The 24,272-nt window shown below is 43.0% G+C and overlaps 1 protein-coding gene across 1 annotated transcript in view; it reads left to right on the top strand.

The window, feature by feature from the left end:
- The window catches only part of LOC146676629 (uncharacterized), a 456,001-nt gene that overhangs the window by 335,829 nt on the left and 95,900 nt on the right, over positions 1-24,272 (top strand). The gene's annotated exons all lie outside the window — the stretch shown is intronic.

The following is a 24,272-nucleotide window of genomic DNA, read 5'->3' as shown; positions in this document are numbered from 1 at the left end:
TTACGCGTCGGGAGTGAGAACGGGTTGCCATTTTCCATGCTTTGTATCACTGGTCATACTGGGAACAGCCATAGAAAATGTTTGTAAAGAAGAAATCTTAAACATGAGCAGATTCTCAGGCGATTTCTGTTTCCTAACCATTGTTTCAGTGCACATGTCCCATCACTACATGTGTGTTAAAGATTTCTTTGGGATCAAAATAATCCACTGACAGTTATCAGTACAAACAGAATGCAAAAATCAAAAGTTCTGTCATGGTCCTGGGTCGGTGACCCAGCGCTTTGAGTTTATGATTATTATTTTCTAGTTTATTCTGATTTTGTATTAGTTCTTTGGGTTTGGTTGTCGTGTTTATTTTCCCTACCTGTGTCTCCCTCTGTGCTCTGTACAGGTTCCCGAGTTTTGTGTTGTAAAACAGTCAGACCATCTCTACACAGCAGCTGTTCACAAACATCAAATCTGTCTGGATGATCAGGATGTGACTGAACCTCCTCCACATGTGTCACCTTCCTGTTGTTGTCAGACAGTTGGAGCTTTGTGTTCACTGTGTTTGTGTCGATTGTGAGTTGACAGGAATCTGATGGAGAGAACAAACACAATCCAGCTGCAGTTATTGATCCATCATCTGTTCATTGATTGACCCTTTGATGATGACTCCTGACATCAGAGATGTGAATGATTAAGATGGTTGAATGTGTGCTGCTTTGTTTTCATGAATCCCATTAAAAACACACATTACACATTTAAAAAAAAAACAAAAAAAAAAACAAAAAAAAAACAAAAAACACACTTACACTTCCTCAGACCTGGTCTCAACCATCGGACTCCAGCAGGCTCCACCCTGAAAGGAGGAGGGGGGTCAGAGCAGCACAGTCAGCATGCACACATGGACATTACATGGCTCTCATACACACACTGTTACACACTGATAAAGGAACAGTCCAACATTTTGAAACATAAATGTTTAAACTTCAAAAGAGCTTGTATTGTTGTATTGTTGATTGTCATTTATGCTTAGAAATATTTAACCATAGATGCTTAGAGGTGTATAATCAATTGTGTAGTGAGAAGTTGTCTCAGTCGACGTCAGCAGCGCTCCGCCAGCACTATACACAGTGCAGGTAGAGCACCGCTTTCCCCTCCTGAGACGTCTGACGGTTTGCCAGAATCTCTTCGAGGCAGTCCCAAAGTCTTTTTCCATGGCCTCTCCGAACTCCTCCCACACCCGAGTTTTTGCTTCAGCCACTGCCCGAGCCGCATTCCGCTTGGCCTGTCGATACCTGTCGGCTGCCTCCGGAATCGCTACCTTATCGTGGTGGAGGGGTTTGTGTGACCCAGGGATCCCAGGGGCTATGTTGCCTGGGGGCTTTTGCCCCCTGGTAGGGTCTCCCATGGCAAATTGGTCCTGGGTGAGGGACCAGACAAAGAGCGATTCAGAAGACCCTTATGAAAAGAATATCGAGGGAACAGTTTACCCTGCCTGGGATAGGGTTACCGGGGCCCCGCCCTGGAGCCAGGCCCGGGGAGGGTTCCCGAGGGCGAGCGTCTGGTGGCCGGGCCTTAGTCCATGGGGCCCGGCCGGGCACAGCCCGAAGAGGAGACATGGGCCCATCCTCCCGCAGGCCCACCACCCGCAGGAGGCGCCATAGGGGCCGGGTGCATTGTGTGCCAGGTGGCGGCCAGGAGCGGAGAACCTGGCGGACTGACCCCCGGCTGCCAAGACTGGCAATAGGGACAGAGGGAAAGATGTTTATTAATAATCCTTCTAATTAATAAATGCTCTGTAGAGCAAATTTATTCAAGGTAAACAAACATAAATGATGGAAACAGCATCAACGAATCACAATGCTTCACTCTTGCAGGAGGACGTTGTGATTTGATGCATGTGATGAATATATTTATTTCTTATTCTCCTAACAGGAAAATTATTTTTTATTTTTGTATATTTATACTAACATAAGTGCATTTAAAGGCTCGTCATCTTGATTTATTTATTTATTCAGAAATTATATCAAACAATAATACAGGGAAACCCTGAATTAAATGACACAATTCTTGGTCATTGATGGTTACAGCTAACAGTGTCTCTGGGACCACTTTTGACAGCATTTGACTGAAGTGCTGGTTGGCTGCAGGGCCACCATGAAGGGTCTTTCTGGAGCTCTCAGTGCTGCAACATCTAGATAAAATAGCATCTCTATAGAGGTTAAATCATGTGGAGGGTTAATTTATCATCAATAATTATTTGATGAGTCATCATTAAATAATTTATTAAATGTTATTAATGAATTAAGTTCAAAATACTTAATAAATTAAATATATACATAATTGATTTAATGCCAAGTAATTTCATTTAAAACATTTACAATAAATTAATTTTAAAAAATTAATGATTTTTAAATAAATGTAATTAATCACTTATTGACACATTTAATTAATTATTTAAGAATCTATTTATTTAATTCATTTGGGTCCTTCTAGCCCTGCAGCTGTGCATGTGCTTACAGATCTACTGGTATGTATCCTACAGGTATTCTCACAGCAGTGCTGCTGAACATTAAATGACCAGCAGCTGTCAGTTCTTCATAATAAGCAGTTAAACGAGGCTTTGTGTGATCTGCCTGTAGGTGAAGCAACAAAGCTGGAAAAATTGGACACATTCACAGAGCTTTACCACACCATCACTAGACAACAATGGAATTATTTTAACTAAAAACAAATAATCAGAAAGTCTTCTGCCTGGTCTCGTACCTCTGTGTTTCTGTAACATGAATAATGAGCTGAAATTCTCCTCACGACACCACCGATCAGCTCGAAGGGCCCTCGAATTTACCTGCATGCATCCTGTTCACCTGTCAGCTTTTTACCACCTGCTGCTTATTCAGGAAACATGCCCACATTACCTGGTGACAGTCACAATTTAATGCGGGCCGCTGTTTGTCAATATAAAATAATTTAGTTCCAATATTGTGCACATTGGTATTGCAAATGCACCATATTTTACAGACCATAAGGCTCACTGGATTATAAGGCGCATTAATTATTACTCAATATTGTTTGGAGAAATAAAACCTGCAGCTTCAGAATCAATGCAAAAAGGGCATAAACACAAAGCGCGGACCCGCTGAAACATCAGAATCAGCGAGCTGTCGGCTTTCAGCTCGTGTCCGTGCAGTCAGGTGCACGGACACCTCATTTTTGTCAGAAACAAAATTTGGTAAAAAAAAATCTGGTAATTCTTTATTTTTACATTCATCGGGTCCCAATCAGCCCAAATATCAAAGAGAAATTAAAAATGAATGCCACGGAGGAGTTCGGGTCTTAGGAGGTTAAAGATTATGCCACTACATTCTTGTCTAGAAGATATTAAAGTGATGGATCATTGCGTTACTTCACGTTCGTCTCTTGGCGATTTAGTTAAGGTTAGTCTGCCGCATTGTGGTGTTGCTGACGGCTGCCTCTTTGTTATTCCCCAGGAGGAGTGTGGAGACGAGAGGACAGCGAGCACGGGGTGCTCAGACACTGAGGAGCGGAGACAAAGAACACCAACACTGGCAAGAGGACATGTCAGAGTCGGGAACGCACTGGGGATTTATTGTTGTTTGGATTATTTAGCATCACTGTAAATAAATGCACTGACCTCATCAAAGAGTCCAGCATTTGGGTCCTCCTTCCCCGCATCATAGTCTGCCACGCAGGCCGTAACAGAAAAGCCCACTAAAAGAACGCCCACCAGACCAAAGCAATGGTTTTGACTTGATCAGCATTAACCCCGCCCCCTGACTTTGATGGGTGAAGCTGACAAAAAAAATGTATTTATGAACAGCGATGCAGGGCCAGGAGTAGCAACGTGAATTAAATAAATACATCATTAAATAATTAAATGTGTCAGTAAAATAATTAAAATAGAAAACAAACCAATAATTGATTAAATATGTAATTAACTAATTTGAATTGTATATAAACAAATAATGAATTATTTTAAATGAAATTAATGGATAATTCATTATTAATATATTTCTTTAATTGATTATGTACATTTTTTTAAATTAATTACTGAAATAGTTAATTCATTAGTGATGTCTCTATTTAATACAACCATAAAATTATTGCTAGTTTACGTAAAATAAATTTAAGACATCAATATTAAAGGTTAAATTATGATAACAAATACATGCAACTATAACCGATTACATAAAGATGAGGATTTCTTAAGCTGAAGCCAAAGTGCTGACTCATTTGCATGTTACTCTCAAATGTTTTCCCTAATAACAATAACATAATTACACTTTAGCCACAAGAGGGCAGCAGCATTAATATAAGTCGCATGTATATAAAGGTACAGTGATTATATTACAGTGATTTTGACAAAAACAAAACAGAAGTTGATGGCAGTGTGTTTTTCCATGACAGAATAATTACGCACACCCCACTTTGCAGTTATTTATTTGTAAAAAACATCATAGCACCAATGTTTGGAATCATGTATGATTTTTGTTCCACTTTGTGTTGGTCTTTCACGTGGAATTCCAATAACATTGATTCCGAATACTTTTGCAAGCCACTGTAAAGTTCACTATCAGTAACATCATAGCACCACCCAGCTGTATAGAAACTCCGTCATGCTAGCTAGTACACAGTATGAGTTATTGTAACTGACTGTAAAAAGTCAGCACAAGGAAAACAAACTCCACCTAAACTTGGTTTATATCTGACCCAGATAGACTGCAGGTCATAACTTCTTACCTGAAGTTCAGTTCACCTGACACTCGGACCGGCGGCCGCCTCGGGTCTCTGCTCCTCCTGGGTTGCCGACCCCTGCTCTAAAGCATCTGATTTGGATTCCTGGGCCCTATTTCAGGAAGCCGGTTTAGAAAACTCAGAGTGAAAAACGATACTCAGGGTTGAGTAACCCCGAACTGTCCAACTCGGAATATTCGGTTTCAGAAAGGCTGATAACAATTAGTTCAGTCAACGCGGAGTTGCTTTAACCCCAAGTGAAGCCCGCGGACGAGGATACATAAAGCCCTGATAAGCGGAGCACAGAGTAAGCGAGTCACCATGGAGACGGAGGGAAAGAAGGCGCGGTCAATGTATTTTACAGCGCTTGAGGCCGAAATTCTGATGGCAGCATATGCCGATAACATGCAAATTTTGCAGAAAAAAAGGTAACACAGCCTCAGCTGCAAAAGAAAGGGAGCATGCATGGCAAAACATAGCCGACAGAGTCAATGCGTGAGTGTTAATATAAACATTGATCTAGGGATTTCCACCCATTTAACACGTTATTTTATCATATGTTATTTTATTTGTTATTTTATACATTTTATTTTGTGATGTGATGTGAGCGCAGGTGCAACCCAACAGGCCCCAAACGTGCCTGGCAGCAAGTAAAAATGAAATATAAAAATATAGTCCAAACAGGTAAGGTGTAATTGTATTATGAGCCATAGTGCTTGGTCTGTTTGTCCCATGTAAATCAATTGCAGTTAGAGGCTACATTAATTTTCTTTCTGTAAGCACTTACTCTGTATGCTCAAATGTGACCCGTTATAGCCAACAGAAAAAAAGCGGAGGCCTGAAAAACAGGTGGGGGTCCTCCACCACCACCACTCACAGAGGCTGAGCAGTTGGCCCTCAGCCAAAACAGTGGGCGCCCTGTGGCTGAAGGCATCTCTGTGGGGACATCCTCTGAGTCAATAACCCCGCAAGACACAAGTGCCTACATAGGGGGTAAATTCAAAATAATACATGATGTGCATACATCCTTTCTTCACAGTCACCTTTGCAGTGCTACTCATTCATTTGATAAACTCTTCACCATAATGAATTTGTTTGTAGTGAAGTTATTTTCCTACTGATTTTGCCTTCCCTCAGTCTTGGTTGTCTTTGAGAGCATAATGACAATGAAGTGTAAGCTGAGTGCTATATGTTTGTTAATTGCCATTTGGTCCCTTGTAAGTTATAAGTGACCTGTGTAAACCTCATATTCTATCAGTTGATGGTGATGGTGTACTGCATCTGGTGCAGCCTCCTGTTGAGCCAGACCAACATGCAGTTGTGAGTAATACTCCACAGATTATATGAGTTTACAGTAGAACAGCAATGTTGTTTATTTCTTTACTACAGGAAAATAATGAAGAAACATTGACAGCTGTTACAGAGGAGGAAGCAACAGAGACACTTTATGAGGTTTACATCTTTTAATACTTTGTGTACAGGAAATACAGGCGACCAATAAAGCCAGTTGAACAGAAAATCTGTTTATTCTTCTTTCAACATGTTGAGGTGATGGGTCAAAAGAAATGATTGTGACATATGGTGTCTCTGACTGCGCTTCCATCTTGTATGTCCGTGGGAGGGTCAGGATGTTCATGGTTTGGATCACTGCTGATGTCTGGTTCAGAAGGACAGTGTTCTCCTCTAATTGTGGCAATGTTGTGAAGAATCACACATGCCACAATAATGTCACATGCCCTTTCTGGGGTGACCCTGAGTCTTTGCAGGCACTGGAACCGGGCCTTAAGCATTCCGATAGTCATTTCAATTCTGGCTCTTGTCCTGCAATTAGCCAGATTATATCGCTGCTGTGGGCCCGGTTCAGGGTCAGGGTAAGGGGTAAGCAAATAGGGTAAACATGGATACCCCCTATTACCAAGCAAGTAGCCAGTGAACTCTCCTAAGACAGAAGGATACACTTCAGTTCAAATGTCCCTGAAGCAATTGGTCTTTATATATTTTAAAGTATTCTCAACTCACCATGTCCAAATTTTGTGCTCAGTGTACATTCACGGAATATTTGTGAGTCATGGACAGAGCCTGGCCACTTGGCTTCCACATTTGTGATAATGTTGGCAGCATCACATATGATCTTCACAGTGCAGAGAACACAAATTAGCATCCATTACTATAATGAAATAATTTGTTAGTTTGAAATGCTACAGGGAACTATGTACCTGTACATTAATGCTGTGGAAAGACTTCCTGTTCACATAGTCTCCTTCATTTACTGAAGGAGCAATGATTGGAATGTGAGTGCCATCTGTACAGCCAATCACGCTTGGGAACCGTGAAAATAAATGTAAAATTTAAGTAGTAGTTCAAGTATCACCACATCATGAATTAAATTTCGTTCATCCTGCTACCTGCAATTTTGTGGCATCCCTCTTTGATAAATCTTGTGGGTCTATGACCGGGGAACACCACACACGAGTACAGGAGACGTTTCAGTGCAACTGTAACATTCCTGACTGCCCGACAGACGGTAGCCTTGGAAACGTGCTCAGCGTCACCAATATTATACAGAAAGCTCCCGTTTGCAAAAAACCGAAGTGCAATACAAATAATATGTACAGAACTGAGAGCATGTCCGCGATGTGTCACATGAGCAATATTAGGCCTGAGGATGTTATTCAAATAACTTATAGATTGTGCTGAAGAACGGTAACGTTCACACAGAAAATCATCAGGAAATGATAAAATGTCCAAACGCGATCTGATCACTCTCTCCCGGCGGAGAGCTCTGCGGAGAATTTGGGCTTCACGATCTACTGGCTCTTCAAGGACGGGGCACGCCATGTCCGACACTTCCTACTAGTGATGGCCCGCTTGAAGCTGACGCTCCGGAGCGTGTGTCGAAAAAAACAACACACTGGTTCAGAAGCACTGTGTCGAGGCTTGCTTCGTTTGGCAAAAGTCACGTGACCAGTGACGTCCGAAGCTTCATTACGCACGTAACTGCTTCGGTACCTGATTCAAACAGATATAAGGAAGTGAATCATCCACGGGATTCGTGGAGTGTGTTGATGGTGACAGATAGCGACGAGGTGATCATTCCACTGACAGATATGGAGCCAGCGAGGAAGAGAGGACGTTCTGGCGTGTGGGAATATTTTGAGTTGATTTTGCTCAATTCATTTTATCTGCCGAAGTGAAAAACTTGAAATGTCCAAAATCATGTTTTCATAATGTAAATATCATTACAGCATATGACTTTAGGAACACTTCCATGTGAATTAAAGCTGATGAAGACTACAAAAATGTATTTGACACTATACGTACATGACATTGCTACACAGTTTAGAAAATCATTTTTTTATTGTTTTTAGGTGATAGTCTGCAGGACCCAGGAATACCTGCATATCTACCAACTTGCAGTGTAGTTCCTGCACTCCACAGCCTCTTCTGTTCCATGCAAGTGGATTTTCTCCAGGGCAGGAGAAACTATTTCTAAGAAAAGAAACAGACTCAGCCAGCGCACAGTAACACTAATCCTCTTGTTAACTGTAAATAACAAAAGGGCTACCTTACATAGATCATGTTTTTACTTTGCAAGTTCTTGATTAGGGATGGGTTTTGATTATCGCTTTTCTGATTACAATCCATGCTAAATTGAATAAAGTGATATTGATTCATTAAAATCCCGTGTCGATTTGTAAATTAACGTTATTATGCCTGAAACGCCAGCATCTCAGGTTAAACCTCACAACATGTCGTCAAACACCATGCAGCTAAAACAGTAACTGGGAGCAGGTTTACGGATTCTGCATACAAACGTGAACACAGAGCGCGGACCCGACGCGTCAGAGTCAGATTTTGGTGCGTCGTCGGGTCCGCGCTGTGTTTGCCTCTTTTTTTTTCCGCTGGCTTCTGCAGCTGCAGGTTTCATAACTCTCTGTTTACATCTCTAATTAAGTCTCACATGTGTCAGCTTTCTTTTAATAGATACGAAATTATGGATATATACTGTTAAATGATCAGAATTGTAATATTTCTGACTGAGGCAAAACTTTCCAGATTCCAATCAAATTGAATCGGATCCTGTATCGAATCAAAATGATTCTACAAATCAGTGACGATGCAGCCGTACTCAGCTTCCTAAGCATTTTCCCTTTCCAGTTCACAATCAATCCCACCCCTAGGTCAAAAATATGTATAGGACAATTGGCCTAATCTAATATTTTGTATGAACCTGTCCAGCTGTCCAGTGATTAAACAACAAGTAGATGGAGGCAGGACTTCACAGCAGGGGCATACTCCATAATGTGCTGTGCATTATCATATGTATATTATATATATTGCTCACTTATTGTATTTACCAACATCAAGGAGTTATGAGCAAAGAAAGGCCACCATAGTGCATGTTTAAATAGGGAAAGTTTATTGATCAAAATGTATTACGCAAATACGCATTACATTTTTTTCAGCCCCCCAATCGAGAAAACAAAACCAATTACATGTTCAAAGCAACGGAATGGTGGCCCAATATCAGAGAGAACTCCACTCTTGAGTGAGCAGTGATAATTGAGCAGTCCGTTTTATTTTGCAGATTCAAGCTGCTCTTCAAAATTTTCACCACCAGATGTCACCGGAGAGGACTGTGTTGAAAAGCTTTGAGTAATGAACCGTTTTTCAATACAAGCTTCAGTGCTTCGGAAAGCTTCATTTGGCCATCACTACTTCCTACTGTCAGGTTTCCGACAAAGGGGCGGAGACAGTCAGGGTTAGTTGTAGTAAACCTGCTAGGGTCCAGGTTAGCTTCACGGCGTGTGTCGTCATAGTGACTCACTCAGGCTTCAGCTGAACTCGCTTTGTGAAACCGAAAACCCAGAGTTTTCGTTAACTCAGGGTATACTTACTCAGTTTTTCCACTAAACCGGCTTCCTGAAATAGGGCCCTGAGATCAAATTTATTTTCCTTTGGCTTTGTTTTCTTCCCATTTGTGGCTTTAATGTAGTGTTATATCCTGTTTGTTTGCTTCCCTCTGTATACATGTCCAGATTCACTGTTATGTTTCTATTCTTACATTGCTGTGTGACCACTGTTCCCTCTGCTGACTGATGTGACCTTTTGTATCGTACACTAATACTTGTCATATTTGTATCTGCGCCTAAAAGATAAAAATAAAAAAGTTTTCCACGCTAAAACACAGCTCCACCTCCTGCAGTTCTCCCTCTGAACCACTAGATGTCTCTGTTATCTAAATGAAGACGTGCAGCACAGCAACCACAGCAGCGCTCAGATCACACGTGTCCTGTTATTATGTATAAAAGCATGAAACAGGTGAGACAGGTGGGATCAATATTAATGTTGTGGAAATATATGAAAAAGCAACAGAAGAGTGAAAACATTTCGTGCTTCTAGAAAGATCTTTCAGCTCACAGCTGCTCACAGACTGTATTTACAAGTGACAAACTGCAACTCTACAGTACATCTACAGTATATATCAAATATATTCTGTATTCAAATCTATTGAGTGATGTTTGAAAGTCTTTCCAGGTGAGTTTGATCCAGGAGGGTCTGAAGCCAGAGTCAGACAGAGACTGTGCAGAGACTGTAGAAGGACAGAGCAGCAGCAGAGCAGTCCAGATACACTGATGATCCTCTGTCAGATCCAGAGGGACACACAGGGATGATGCTGGACTCTACATTGTGTCTGACAGTGGAGCTGTTCTCAGAGCAGTTCACTCTGCAGCACTGACAGTCATCTGCACTTCTTCTCATTCCTCTGTCAGTCACTGCTGGATGAAGCTCTCCTCTCCACCTCCCAGTAACATGGCCCAGTCAGAGCGTCTCTACACACAAGCTGCTGCTGCTTCAACCTCTCTGGATCATCAGGACACAGCTCCTCCTCTCTCAGCACACACACCGTCCTGTTTACCATCATCAGCTCCACCTGCAGAGAGAAGAAGGAAGAGCAGAGGAGATAAACGAGTGTTTCCAGAGACTCTTCATCAGCTGTCAGTCAGTGATGCAGCACATCCAGTATAAAGAGCAGCAGGGACTTCAGTGCTGGGACTGTACTAGGACTCATTGTTGCTTCACTTTTTCTAATCTTTGGATTTTTATTGAAGTTGATGAAAATGTTTTTCCCTCCTAGTTTGAGTTTGGACTTTCATTCATTAGAAGAACCTTGGTGTGTCCACTCTGAGCTCTGTAGGAACCCCAACAACAAGCCCAACAATCCAGATGGACGGTTCCAGCTGTTAACTGGAGGAATTCCATCCAAACATCTGCTCTCACTAAATTTTTCCTCACCTACAGACTGTGTTCTTCACTGCTTTAAACTTGGAAACGAATGCAGTCATTGGTCTGCGTGCTGCTTTGTTCAGAGAGCTGATTGGCTGTTGACAGTGTTTGATCAGAGCGTGTCAGCCGTTACCATGGTGACCATAAAGGTCAGAAACAGGAAGTGTTTGTGTCCAATCCTGAAGCCTGTCACCATTCTCCTCTCACAGCTTCACTGAGAAGCTGCAGCTTTACAGGAAAGACTGGATCTTTGTTTCATACTGACTGTGTTTAGTACAATACTGCTGACAGCACCACCCACTCACTCCATCACTCTACTGACCACAGAGTCTCCAGTCTGTAGTCTGGACTCTGCTGAAGATCAGACAGCTGCTTCACTCCTGAATCCTGCAGGTTGTCGTTGTATCTCAGGTCTAGCTCTCTCAGATGGGAGGGGTTGGACTTCAGTGCTGCTGCCAGATAATCACAGCTGATCTTTGACAAACCACACCACCTCAATCTGTATAAAGAATGAAAGATGTAAGTTTATTAGACAAAGTGTGAGCTTGAAATCATTCAGTGTTTCATCATCTGTTCAGAGCTGAAGAAGGTTCAGAATGTAGAAGTTTAGAAAATGGAAACTCCAAACAGCTGAAGCCAACAGGAAGCAGCTTCAAACAGGAAACTGTGCAGAGTTTCAGACTATATGTCCTGATGCAGCCAGTTGGATTTTGGAGATTTGAATCTCTGTTCTGTGACTAAGTCCTTGAATCATTTCTTCCAGTTGGTCCAACAAGACAGACTAAGTGTTGGACATGTGTTGTGGCTCCATTAGGGGAGCTTCTAAATGTGATGTGATGGCCCCTCTGGGTCTGTCAGGTCACAGGACTGAAGAGAGCTCAAACTGGGCACACAGTTGTTCCAGTCTGGACCAAAGACTCTATACTGGGACTGAGGGACTGCTCTGACTGCACCCACTGGGACTTTTTAAAGGCTCATGTTCTCACTGAGATCATCGATTTCTACTTACATTTCTTTCTGGGAAAAATGGGGATTACTTTGGAAACAGGAAGTATTTTCCCCAATAAGCAGCCCTGGATTAGTAAATCACTCCAACATGTTCTCAGGCAGAAGAAGCTGTCTTGTTATGAGGGACAGAAGAAAAGATTGAGGCACAGAAACTTGTTGAAAGAGAGATAAAGCAGCTAAAATCAGGTGTAAAAGTAAAGCAGAGGATGAGCTGAATAAAGGACACTCAAGGCTGGCTTGGAAAGGAATGAAGTCCATGGTGGGGATGCAGAACAAGGAGCAAAGATGAATGTGATGCTGAATCAGCAGAAGACTTGGACTCATTTGATTCCAGCTTTGATATCATTGATTTCAATGAAGAGCTTTGTGATTGTAGCAAAGGGCTGGTAGCTCTGAGAGTCCCACTGATGAGGTGTTTGTGTGGAAATCTCTTAGTGGGACCAAAGAGAGAAAAAGCCCTGGTCCTGATGCTGTGGGAGGGAAATGATTGAAGTGTGCTGTGAGGAACTGACTGGGAGATTTTCACACATTTTCCAGTCCTCCTTGGAACAACAGGAAGTTCCCAGCATATGGAAACAAAGGTTAAGTGTCCTATGGCACTCAGTGATGATGGTGCTGTGGCCCCACCACCTCCACCTCTTTGTAAAGGAACTAACTGTCATCTGAAGCTTCAAATGGAACTAAGACTTCCTCCACTAGGTGGCAGTGTCTGATGAGAAAGTGTTAGTGGAGCTGGCCTGGAGTCAGAAACAGGAAGATGCAGGATTTGGGCTGAAATGGGGAAAAGTGGTTCGCACTAGTGCCTTAAAGCAAGAAGGTTGTAGGTTGAAGCTTGTTGGCCTTTCTGTGGAGGTTGGATGTTCTCCCACAGTCCAATGAAATGCTGCTTAGGTTCATTGGTGCTTCTAAATTGGCTGTAGGTGTGGATGTGAGAGAGTGCTTCTCTGTCTCTCTCTGTTGGCCCTGTGATGGACTGCTCACCTGTGCAGGTGGACCACGCCTCTTGCCCTATGACAGCTAGGGCACAGGCTGCAGCCCTGTGAGCCTAAGCTGAATAAACAGTTAGCAAAAATGATCCATAGATGGCCTGAAATCCCCCAGTTAGCAGTTTGGTAGATAGCTATGACATGCTAATCCCATCCAGCAGCTGTATTCTACCTGTAAGCTGATCCCTGCTGAGCCAAAGCACTTTTTCATATACAAATTACAACCTTTAATAGAAACCTATTGGTCAGCATCTTATTAGCCTGCTGTTAGCTTCATTCCACAGAAAACTGAGAGAAACTAACAAAGTTGATAAAGAATAAAGAGAAATGTGCTGATTTAAAGCCTTTGAAGTGCTTCAGATGATCTCTGTCCACTTCTGTCCACTAATTCATTCATGTAAGCTTTCTAATGCAGCTTTGATCTTCACAGTCTGCTTCATGAAACTCATTCTAACCCTGAATGTCAGAGTGTTCCTCCTTCTCTTTCCCATCATTCATGCTGGCAGTGGAGGAGATTTGGATGTTGGACTGTGTTTTGGATGATGTGTGTATGTTTGTGTTGGACTGCTGTCTGTAAAGCAAACGCACATTTTGCTTTGGATTTCAGTGTCAGACAGACTTTAAGGTGGAATGAAGAGTTGGAGAGTTTCACAGTGAATTATCCAGTGGAGGATTTTTCTTCTTCTTTGAAGGTTTGAAATGTGAACATTGTTCTGCTGCAGTCAATGGACTAAACCAGAGAAGAAGAAAACAGACTTTACCATGAAGATCCTCAGTGTGGATCAGTATAATATCAGCCTGATGTCTGCAGTTTAGTGTCAGCACAACTTTCACATCATATTCATCTCAGCGCAACTAAAACATGCTGACTGACCTCAGAGTTTCAAGTCCACATCCTGGACTCTCCAGGAAACCACACAGATGCTTCACTCCTGAATCCTGCAGCTCGTAGTTGCAGCTCAGGTCCAGCTCTCTCAGATGGGAGGGGTTGGACTTCAGTGCTGCTGCCAGATAATCACAGCTGATCTCTGACAAACCACAGCCCCTCAATCTGTATAAAGAATGAAAGATGTAAGTTTATTAGACAAAGTGTGAGCTTGAAATCATTCAGTGTTTCATCATCTGTTCAGAGCTGAAGAAGGTTCAGAATGTAGAAGTTTAGAAAATGGAAACTCCAAACAGCTGAAGCCAACAGGAAGCAGCTTCAAACAAACACAACAAGAGAAAAAACTCTGAATGTTTCACATTAAAGTCGTACATTTCTCATAAAAACAGGACAAAGACTTGAAAAAGTCGTGTTTTTCCTTCCAGGAACCACAAGGCTTCACTTTTAAAGGTGAAGTGTGAAAGAAATGGACATATTTGAAGTCCAACACCTTTTTCCAGTCACATTATTAAAGCAGACAAACTACAAGCTCATTTTCATTCCAACAAGTCATCTTCTGACCTGGACTAACAACACTGGTCTCTATGTGCAGCTGGCTGTGAGACCAGTGCTCAGGGAGCGTCTACAAAGTGCAACACTGAAAGAACATCACACACTAGCTTTGTCCCAAAACGTCGGCTGCATCCTTCGGAGGACCCGGTATTCGCGGTCTACGTGGGCCGGGTCCTTCAAAGACCGAAAAGGCTGGAAGTGCGAGGCTGTGAAATGGGACGGTCTAGCCTTCAGATTTGCGTCACCGCTGTGTTGGTGGAGTTTAATAAACTCGGCCGTCTGCTCCTTGCTACCTAAAATATAACAGGACACTGGCGTAAATTCTCGACCGTCTCACACTTCTGTTTAATCAGTTTCCTGTTTAACGTTTATTCAGCTGTGTGAAAATCCCGGAGGAACTTTGATCTCAGCCAAACCGATTTACTCCGGAACAAATAAAACACAGAAAAAAGGCAAACAATTACATTTTTAAGTTATCCGGGTGACTTATATATCGTGTTTCACCTGAGTAGCGAAAGAGCAGGGGTCTGAAAACGATGAAGCCGGGCGTCCGCTGCTCTCGCCGGCTGGAGTGACCATTGAACCCCCCCGGCTTGCTAGCAAGCGGGTGGGGAACAGACGTCTCCGAAAACGTCGGCACACTTTTGCAAATATGCGATGTCTTGATGAACCAAGCAGATATTTGAAGTTTACACAGCTACTTTCTCGCCTGAAAATATGTTAAAAGTTTATTTTGTGACCCAGAAAGATTAATAAGAGTAATTTGAAAACTTAGTAGCTGCCGCCATTGTTGGCAGCTGAAATTTGGCTGGGATATGAATTCTGGGATATGGTGGGCCACGAAGGACACACCCGACGAATCCTTCAAATTCGGGGAAATGAAGGACGCATTTGTCGGGCACATTTGAAGGAGTCGACAAATACGGACAGCCTTCATCGCCTGGCTGTGACGTAATCGGCCTTCAAATGCAGCCTCTGGAGGATGCAGCCGACGTTTTGGGACACAGCTACTAATTTGCTTCCATCATCCAACCTGAAGAGGAAACAGAGACGCCTCCCCTTCAAAGTAAAAGCTGCTCCTTTTGGACACAGTATCAAAGAAAGTCTACAGTATAACATAGAAAAGACAGAACAAAGTTTTGGTTGTTTTTAAATTGTGCAGAAATGAAACTACACTAAGCTCAATTATGTGACAGACATTTCATCCCATGTCAGTTTGGCCTCATCCTGGGCCGGATTATCCAGCACACACTCTGACCACAGGTCCATGTTGAGCAGGATGAGCTGCTGCTTATTTTGATGAAGATGGCGCCGGTGAGGTCGGCTGCCGTCACGACTGCTCCGACCACTTTTTCTTTGTCTTTGTTTTTTAAGTTAGTTTTCAGCGTTTCTAAATCGGCAAAATCATCACCATTGGGTACATTAGGTATGACAGTGACACTCTTGTTTCTATTGGTATACAATGGACTCACAATTCGAAGTTTTTAACTCCGGATCCGAGCTGGCCGAGTGAGATCTCGAGGGAGAACAAAGGGAAGCGGCGGCGGCCTAGAGGGAAGCGAGCCGGCGTCAGGAACAGGCTGAGAGCTCGTGCACACCGCACACCTCTGCCTAGCATCCTGCTCGCCAACGTCCAGTCACTGGAGAACAAGCTTGACGACCTCAGGGCCAGGATAAAGTTCCAGAGAGACATTCGGGACTGCAATCTCCTCTGCTTCACCGAGACATGGCTGAACCCAGCGGTGCCGGACCACGCCATCCAGCCGGCCGAGTTCTTCTCGGTTCACCGCATGGACAGGACACGGGACTCGGGGAAGTCAAGGGGAGGCGGCGTGTGTTTAATGGTGAACAACAACTGGTGCAACAGTGCGAACGTTGTTCCTCTCACACGCTCCTGCACACCAAATCTGGAACTACTGTCCATCATGTGTCGTCCTTTTTATCTACCTCGGGAATTTACATCGGTCATTGTAAGTGCCGTTTATATTCCACCACAAGCGGACACGGTCACCGCCTTATGCGAGCTGCATGAGGCACTCACACAGCACCAGACACAACACCGGGACGCTGCGCTTATTGTGACGGGGGACTTTAATAGCGCCAACCTCAAACGCGCAGCGCCGAACTTTTATCAACACATCACCTGCCCCACCAGGGGTGAAAGGACACTGGACCACTGCTACACTACGGTCAAGGACGGCTACAAGGCACAATCCCGCCCTCCGTTTGGCAAATCTGATCACGCCGCCATCTTCCTCATGCCAAAATACAAACAAAGGCTGAAACAGGAAGTTCCGGTTCAGAGGAAGGTCGCGCGCTGGACGGATCAATCGGTGGCCGCGTTACAGGACGCACTCGATGACGCAGACTGGGGCATGTTCAGAAACAGCTCCGACGATGACGTCAACGTGTTTACGGAAGCGGTTGTGGGATTCATCGGGAAACTAGCGGATGATACCGTGGAGACAAAGACTATCACAACGTTTCCCAACCAGAAGCCGTGGGTGGATAAAACCATCCGCGACGCTCTGAGATCCCGCACCGCTGCCTACAACACGGGACTCATGACGGGGGACATGGACCCGTACAAAGCCGCGTCATATAACGTGCGGAGGGCGGTGAAAGAGGCGAAGCAGCGCTACGGGAGGAAACTAGAGTCACAACTCCAACAGAGTGACTCTAGGAGCCTGTGGCGGGGACTAAGGACAATAACGGACTATAAAACACCAACAACCGGTATGACGAACGCGGCCGTGACTTTGGCAGACGAGCTGAACACTTTCTATGCTCGCTTCGAGGCTGCAGCTAAGGTCTCCAACAATGCTAGTGTTAGCGGCGCTAACGGCTGCAAACAGGAAGATACTGCCAGCACCGGAAACGTGCTCGTCATCTCCGAGCATGAAGTAAGGAGAGCCTTCAAAAGAGTGAACACCAGGAAAGCAGCAGGACCAGACGGCATCCCAGGTCGTATCCTAAGAGACTGCGCATACCAGCTAGCTCCTGTGTTCACTGAGATATTCAACATCTCTTTATCTCAGTCGGTGATCCCCACATGCTTCAAAGAGTCCATCATTGTTCCTGTCCCGAAGAAACCCCACCCTGCTTCTCTCAATGACTATCGCCCTGTAGCCCTCACCTCAGTAGTGATGAAGTGCTTTGAACGCCTGGTCAGAGACTTCATCATTTCTTCACTACCAGACACACTGGACCCACTACAGTTCGCTTACCGTCCAAATCGTTCCACAGACGATGCCATCTCTCATCTCCTCCACACATCACTCACTCACTTGGACACTAGAAGGGGGAATTATGTTAAAATGCTCTTCATAGACTATAGCTCTGCATTTAATACCATAATTCCCGCCACACTCACCACCAAGCTGGAGCATCTGGGACTCAGCTCATCTATGTGTCAGTGGATCTCCAACTTCCTAACTGGCAGACCACAGGCAGTAAGGATGGGCGGACATGTCTCAGCCTCCACCACTCTCAGCACTGGAGCCCCCCAGGGGTGTGTTCTGAGCCCCCTGCTGTACTCTTTGTACACATATGACTGTGTGGCCACTACCAGCTCCACCACCATCATCAAGTTTGCTGACGACACCGTCGTGGTGGGCCTGATCTCTGATAACAACGAGACGGCCTACCTGAAGGAGATTAGGAATCTGGAGAACTGGTGCCAGAGGAACAACCTCCTTCTAAACGTCAGTAAGACAAAGGAGCTGATAGTGGACTTCAGCACTAAGCAGGAGAGGAACTACCAGACCCCCGTCATCAACGAGTGCCCAGTGGAGAGAGTGGACAGCTTCAAATACCTCGGAGTTCACATCACGCAGGACCTGTCATGGTCCTGTCACATCAACACCGTGGTGAAAAAGGCCCGACAGCGTCTCTACCACCTCAGACGCTTGAGAGACTTCCAACTGCCCTCCAAGGTGCTCAGGAACTTTTACTCATGCACCATAGAGAGCATCCTGGCGGGAAACATCTTAACCTGGTTCGGGAACAGCACCATGCAGGACAGACGAGCTCTACAGAGGGTTGTGCGGTCAGCTGAGCGCACCATCCGCTCCGAGCTCCCTGACCTGCACTCAATCTACAGCAGGCGGTGCCGGACCAAGGCCAGGAAGATCGTGAAGGACCTCAGCCATCCCAACAACAGACTGTTCTCTCTGCTGAGGTCAGGAAAGCGATTCCGCTCCCTGAAGACCAACACAGAGAGACTGAGGAGGAGCTTCTTCCCGCAGGCGATACGGTCTCTCAATCACACCACCACACAGTACTGACCCACACATATGGTTCTTACACACACACTGGACTTTCTGGACATTGTTTTTGCACACATTGTTTTTTTGCACAACACTGGTCACTATATTCTTCATTTCCGGTTAATACTTGTACAGCTGCTGTTATTGTGTATATATTTATTTATATTTCGATTTCTTCATACATTCTTATATAGTTCTATATTGTGTATTTTGTTGTACAGTTATTTTATTTTCAACTTTAATTTATATATTTTATCTTATTCCTTCCCAGTTAAATTTACCCTTCATTCTAATTTGTGTTGTACAGTTATTTCATTTTTAACCTTAATTTATATTTTATTCCTTCTTAGTTAAATTTACCCTTTTTAATTTTTCATATTTATTTCCTATCTTATTCATAGCCTTTTCCTTTTTTGTTTTCTTTAGGTCACGAGCAGTTGTCCAAGCATTTCACTACATATCGTACTGTGTATGACTGTGTACGTGACAAATAAAATTTGAATTTGAATTTGAATTTGGCTAATCTGGAGGCTGTAGCAGCAGCTCACAGTCACAGTGGGTTTCCACTCATGAAAAAGCTCTGGCTGCTTCATTTCTCATCTCATATCAGAGACTTTAATGCTTCACTGAAGCTGTACTGTGATGCTTCCATATTCCAGTGAGGCCTCCATAATGATTTCAGCTGTTCTGTACACACACTGTGTGCCCTGTATGGCTCAAAGTCTCTGCAGCCTGTATTTATCTGCTATCATCAGATCTTCATCATCCTCATTCACATCCCTCACACACTCTACAGCCTCATCAGCACTGACTTCATCTTCACTGACTGATGGAGCACAACATGAACCTGTGGAGGCTGAAACACTGTCCTGTCAAACATCTCCCCGTCACCACTCCACTTCTGTCAGCCTTTAAATGAACCCTGCTCAAGTCTGTCACTTCTGTTTGGAGCCAAAAGAGGTTAAAGATTACGCCACTACATTCTTGTCTAGAAAATATTAAAGTGTATTTGGTGACACACAAAAAAGGGTAAAAGTATAGTTTGGGTCCACACATGTCCAAACCCTGGTGTGTAGGCCTACTTAGTATTGAGAAAAGCCCACTAAAAGAACGCCCACCAGACCAAAGCAATGGTTTTGACTTGATCAGCATTAACCCCGCCCCCTGACTTTGATGGGTGAAGCTGACAAATAAAATGTATTTATGAACAACGATGCAGGGCCAGGAGTAGCAACGTGAATTAAATAAATACATCATTAAATAATTCATTAAATGTGTCAGTAAAACAATTAAAATAGAAAACAAACCAACAAAATATGTAATTAACTAATTTGAATTGTACATAAATACTTAATGAATTATTTTAAATGAAATTAACCGATAATTCATTGTGATTTTGTTTTGTGTTTTGATGAGCTAATAATCAGCTCTCTTTTTCTCATTGTTGTTCTAAGCCGCTTATCCAAAGGTAAGGCACTACCTGTTGAATTATTTCCAAAGTGTGCCAAATTGGACATTACAAATTAAAGTCTACTCACTGAAATTACTGGGGAATGTCTGCTTTGATTTTGATGAGAATCTCATGACAGTACTGAGGATTTAATGCAGTTGGACTGCTAAAAATGATTGAATGCGGTTGGACCGCTAAAGGATTTAATACGGTTGGACCGCTAAAGGATTTAATACGGTTGGACCGTGGAAAGCAGTTGGACTGCTGAGTGATTTTAGTATATTAGGGAATTTGGTTATTGTTTGGGGTGGAGCCCGTATTGGTTATAAGGTTGGACCTGCTTCAGTCTTACACTTTTTTGGCTGTTTTACTGTTGTTCCAAAGTATTATAAATTATTCAAGAACGTCAGTTGGACTGATAGGAAGCGCAGTGCTCAGAGGTAACGCTTGCCAATGCCAAAGACGCTTAGGCATTGTCCTCGAAGAGGGATAGTCAGTTGGTCACTGTGGAGCTTGGGGCACTCCAGAATAACTAGGAGTTAGAGTCTCCTTACCGTTTGGAACGGTAGTCTGCGCTTTTTTGGCCAGCAGAAGTTGGACTTCGGGCGTGTAACTTTAACTTAAAACTTCGGGGTAAGCCTTGGCTGTGAAATGCCAAAAATAGAGCTTCAGGCAAAGTTTGGGTTGGTTGACGCTTTTAAATTGAGTTAGGGATTTTAGAGATGAGGCCAGAAACTGTTGGACAGATACTGGTTAACTGATCACAAAAAAGTTGGACTTTATCGGTTGGACCGTTAACTTAAATTTGTCGAAATTGTGTAGGCGCTAAAGCTGACAGATGTGACAGTGGTTGTAAATATAAGACGTCTTTGTAATATAAAATAAGAGATCTCTGTGTGAAAGGAGTCTGAGGCAGTGCTGGAGCTATTTTTAGACTGTGTGTGTGTGAGTGTGAAAATGCAAATTAGTCAGCAGTGAACTGTTTAAACCACAGTTGGTTTTACAAATACTGCTGCAAACATTGTTGAGTGTGTGTTTAAGACGCCATTTATGTTCATTAGAGGGCTATAAATAAAGTTTTGAGTTGCCGTAGTGGATGTATAGTAATTGACTGAGTTTTGATATATAAATATAGTGAGTGCACTGTATATATTTAAGACTAACATATTACTTTTAGGAGTAACCTCTCATCAGCAATAAATGCTGGTGTGTTTTATTTTTTCTATTCTATGTGTGTGCTGTGAGAATTAATAGAGGTTTCAATTGTTTTCTTTGACTTGCTCTTTCTGATTATGAAAGGCATGTCTGAAATACTCTTAGGAAAGCGTGTTGTGAGTATATTCCTCAACTCTTGTCACAGTTTAAGTGTGTGAATGCTGTGAGTAGCAGGCTTTGAGTGATTGGGTGTGATTTGTACAAAATAATAAATAATAATAACACTATGAAAGTTGATAGTAGAGTGAGTGCAGAAGTGGAAGTGTGAGAGAAAAGGCGGTGTGTGTGTGAGACGATCTGACAAACGCAAAGAATTTAGTATATTTAGAAGTGTGTGCGTGACATAAGGGTGAATTGTTTTAGATCAAGACTTAGTAAAACAAGAGTTTTATTAGCCTGTAAAAAAAACAAAACAGGAGAGATAGAAACAGAAAATATGGCTCTGAGCAGCTGCAAGGTTGACAGGAAATGGTGTGTGTGACAGGAACTTTGCATGCCCATAAAAGGAACTGACTGTGACAAGTGAGCACACAGAGAGAGAAACATACGAGGTAAACTCCAGGCAGATGAAGCAAATGGAGGTTTTAAGAAAAGAAATGAAAAGGATATTAATTGTATGCTTTAGTGTGTCAATACAGGTGGACTTCTTTCAACCTAGAATCTTGAGTACAAAACCATTGATTAACAGAATTGGGAGGAAAACAGGCCAGATTTTGGCTTAAAATTTTACAGCTTGACCTCCCACTTGTCCCGATCCTGAGAAGAAGCTCATAGGACAGTTAATCTCCTGATGAAGACCGACAGAACATCGTGGACTTCAAGAATTAACAGCAGGCAAAAGACAGTGCAACTGAAACTACACTGACGATACCAGCAGCAGCATGGAAGAAAAGCACGTGATGGAAAATGCACGGTGAACTGCAGGCTGGTAAGAACAGTGTGACATAACTGTTTAAAGACACTGAATGGGATATTTTGCCAGGCTGGGATTTAATCTAAAAGGAAAATACTGAAAAGAGCAACGGAGAAGAAACAGAGAAGAAACAGACTGTGTTTGCTGGGGATCACAAGACAACAAAGGACACTAAGAGAAGGGCACAGGGGCCAGTGGGAAGGTGAAGCCCAGACGAGTTCGACTGCCAGAATAGAGGGTACAATTGGGTTGAAATTGAAGCCGGAACTCAGGATGGTTTAGGGATGTCCACGTCACAAACAAAGAGGTAAACAAAAAGAAGGTAAAATAAAGAGAGAAAATAACTGACAATTACATTAATGAATAGAAGACACACATACAGATATTACATAGATTTATTTTTAGGATAAAGGGGAGAGCTTATACGTAGAAATGACTTTTTATACACATATTGCATTTTGTGCCTTTAAGGGAGTTGTGGCTCAATTCGTCTCTTGTGGGTCACGAGCCTTTGGCTAGCGCTATGATTAGCCAATCTACTGTGAGGATGATATGAGTTATTGAAGGATTGCACACGCTTACAGACATATAGAGTCCATAAACACACATGACAGTATTGATTCCAGGCAAAAGGCCTCAAATTAATTTAGCGTTTAACTGAACTTGAGCTGGCCCTGTAATAAGTGGCAGAAAAGAGGAACTGAATAGGAGTTTCTTGCTTTAGAGAAGGACCAAAGGAAGGAAAGCATATATTTTGGTTAAGTCTGATAAACTAGAATGAGAAGGTATTGTTACATCAAAGGAGCAAGATGAAATAAAAAGGCTGTACCAAAAACAGGTTATAACATAGGAAATGTGAGTTTTAAAATGAAGTTAGTGTTAACACACAGGAGTTGTTTCAAGGCAGCGTTTAGCTGTGATAAAATGTATGCAGGAGTAATTGCTTATATGTTTAAACTTAATTGATTAAAGTGGTTGTTTTTTTTGGATCTTTTAGTAGAATAGGCGCTTATAATGATTTTCTTGTGAAAGGAGATTCTAGGTCAGAGTGGAGGCCTTGCAGCAGCGAGAGTTCTGTGTACAGGATGTTGATGATTAGATAAGGCAAGCGACAGGAAACGCATGCAGGGACGTGAAAGCAGCGTTTTAAGAGTTTTAAAATGATGAGTAACGTTGAAGAATATATATAAATACAAGTCAATAAGTCAAGAAGATAATTAGGATCAGGCTTTTGATTAAAGAGTCCCAAAGATGATAAGTTAGGGAGGTGCAGGAAAAGGTGTTTGGTTTGCTTTACAGAAGATCTCGGCGACCACAGGGGGGTGAGGATCCTGGAGGCCCGAGGCATGATGGACCACAAGAGAGGGACGCAGAAAAAACCTAATCTTACGCATGGAGTGTTCTCGAGGGGGAGCTGGTGTTTATTACTGGACCACTTAGATGACATGAGGTTGTCTGATTTGCTGAGCCAGAGGACGGCTAGAGAGGGTCAGAGCGGGAGTGGTGACCCCGATGTCCATGATGCCATGGATGGACATGGAAGCAGCTGAGTGGGCCGAGGAGTGACCCAACACAATGTATTGTGACCTCTGGTGTTCCAGAGGTCGAGAGAGGGAGTATTGAGATTGGAGAGATATTTTGCTGCTATTGTTAAAGGCTCATGTTCTCACTTAGATCATCGATTTCTACTTGCATTTCTTTCTGGGAAAAATGGGGATTACTTTGGAAACAGGAAGCATTTTCCCCAATAAGCAGCCCTGGATTAGTAAATCACTCCAACATGTTCTCAGGCAGAAGAAGCTGTCTTGTTATGAGGGAGAGAAGAAAAAGATTGAGGCACAGAAACTTGTTGAAAGAGAGATAAAGCAGCTAAAATCAGGTGTAAAAGTAAAGCAGAGGATGAGCTGAATAAAGGACACTCAAGGCTGGCTTGGAAAGGAATGAAGTCCGTGGTGGGGATGCAGAA

The sequence above is a fragment of the Rhamphochromis longiceps genome, linkage group LG3 (assembly GCF_057381845.1).
Source record: "Rhamphochromis longiceps isolate RC_006_pf linkage group LG3, R_longiceps_female_GT1.1, whole genome shotgun sequence".
Taxonomy (NCBI): Eukaryota; Metazoa; Chordata; class Actinopteri; order Cichliformes; family Cichlidae; genus Rhamphochromis; species Rhamphochromis longiceps.
The sequence above is the reverse complement of the archived record's forward strand: the minus strand, read 5'-3'. Positions and strand labels throughout refer to the sequence as shown.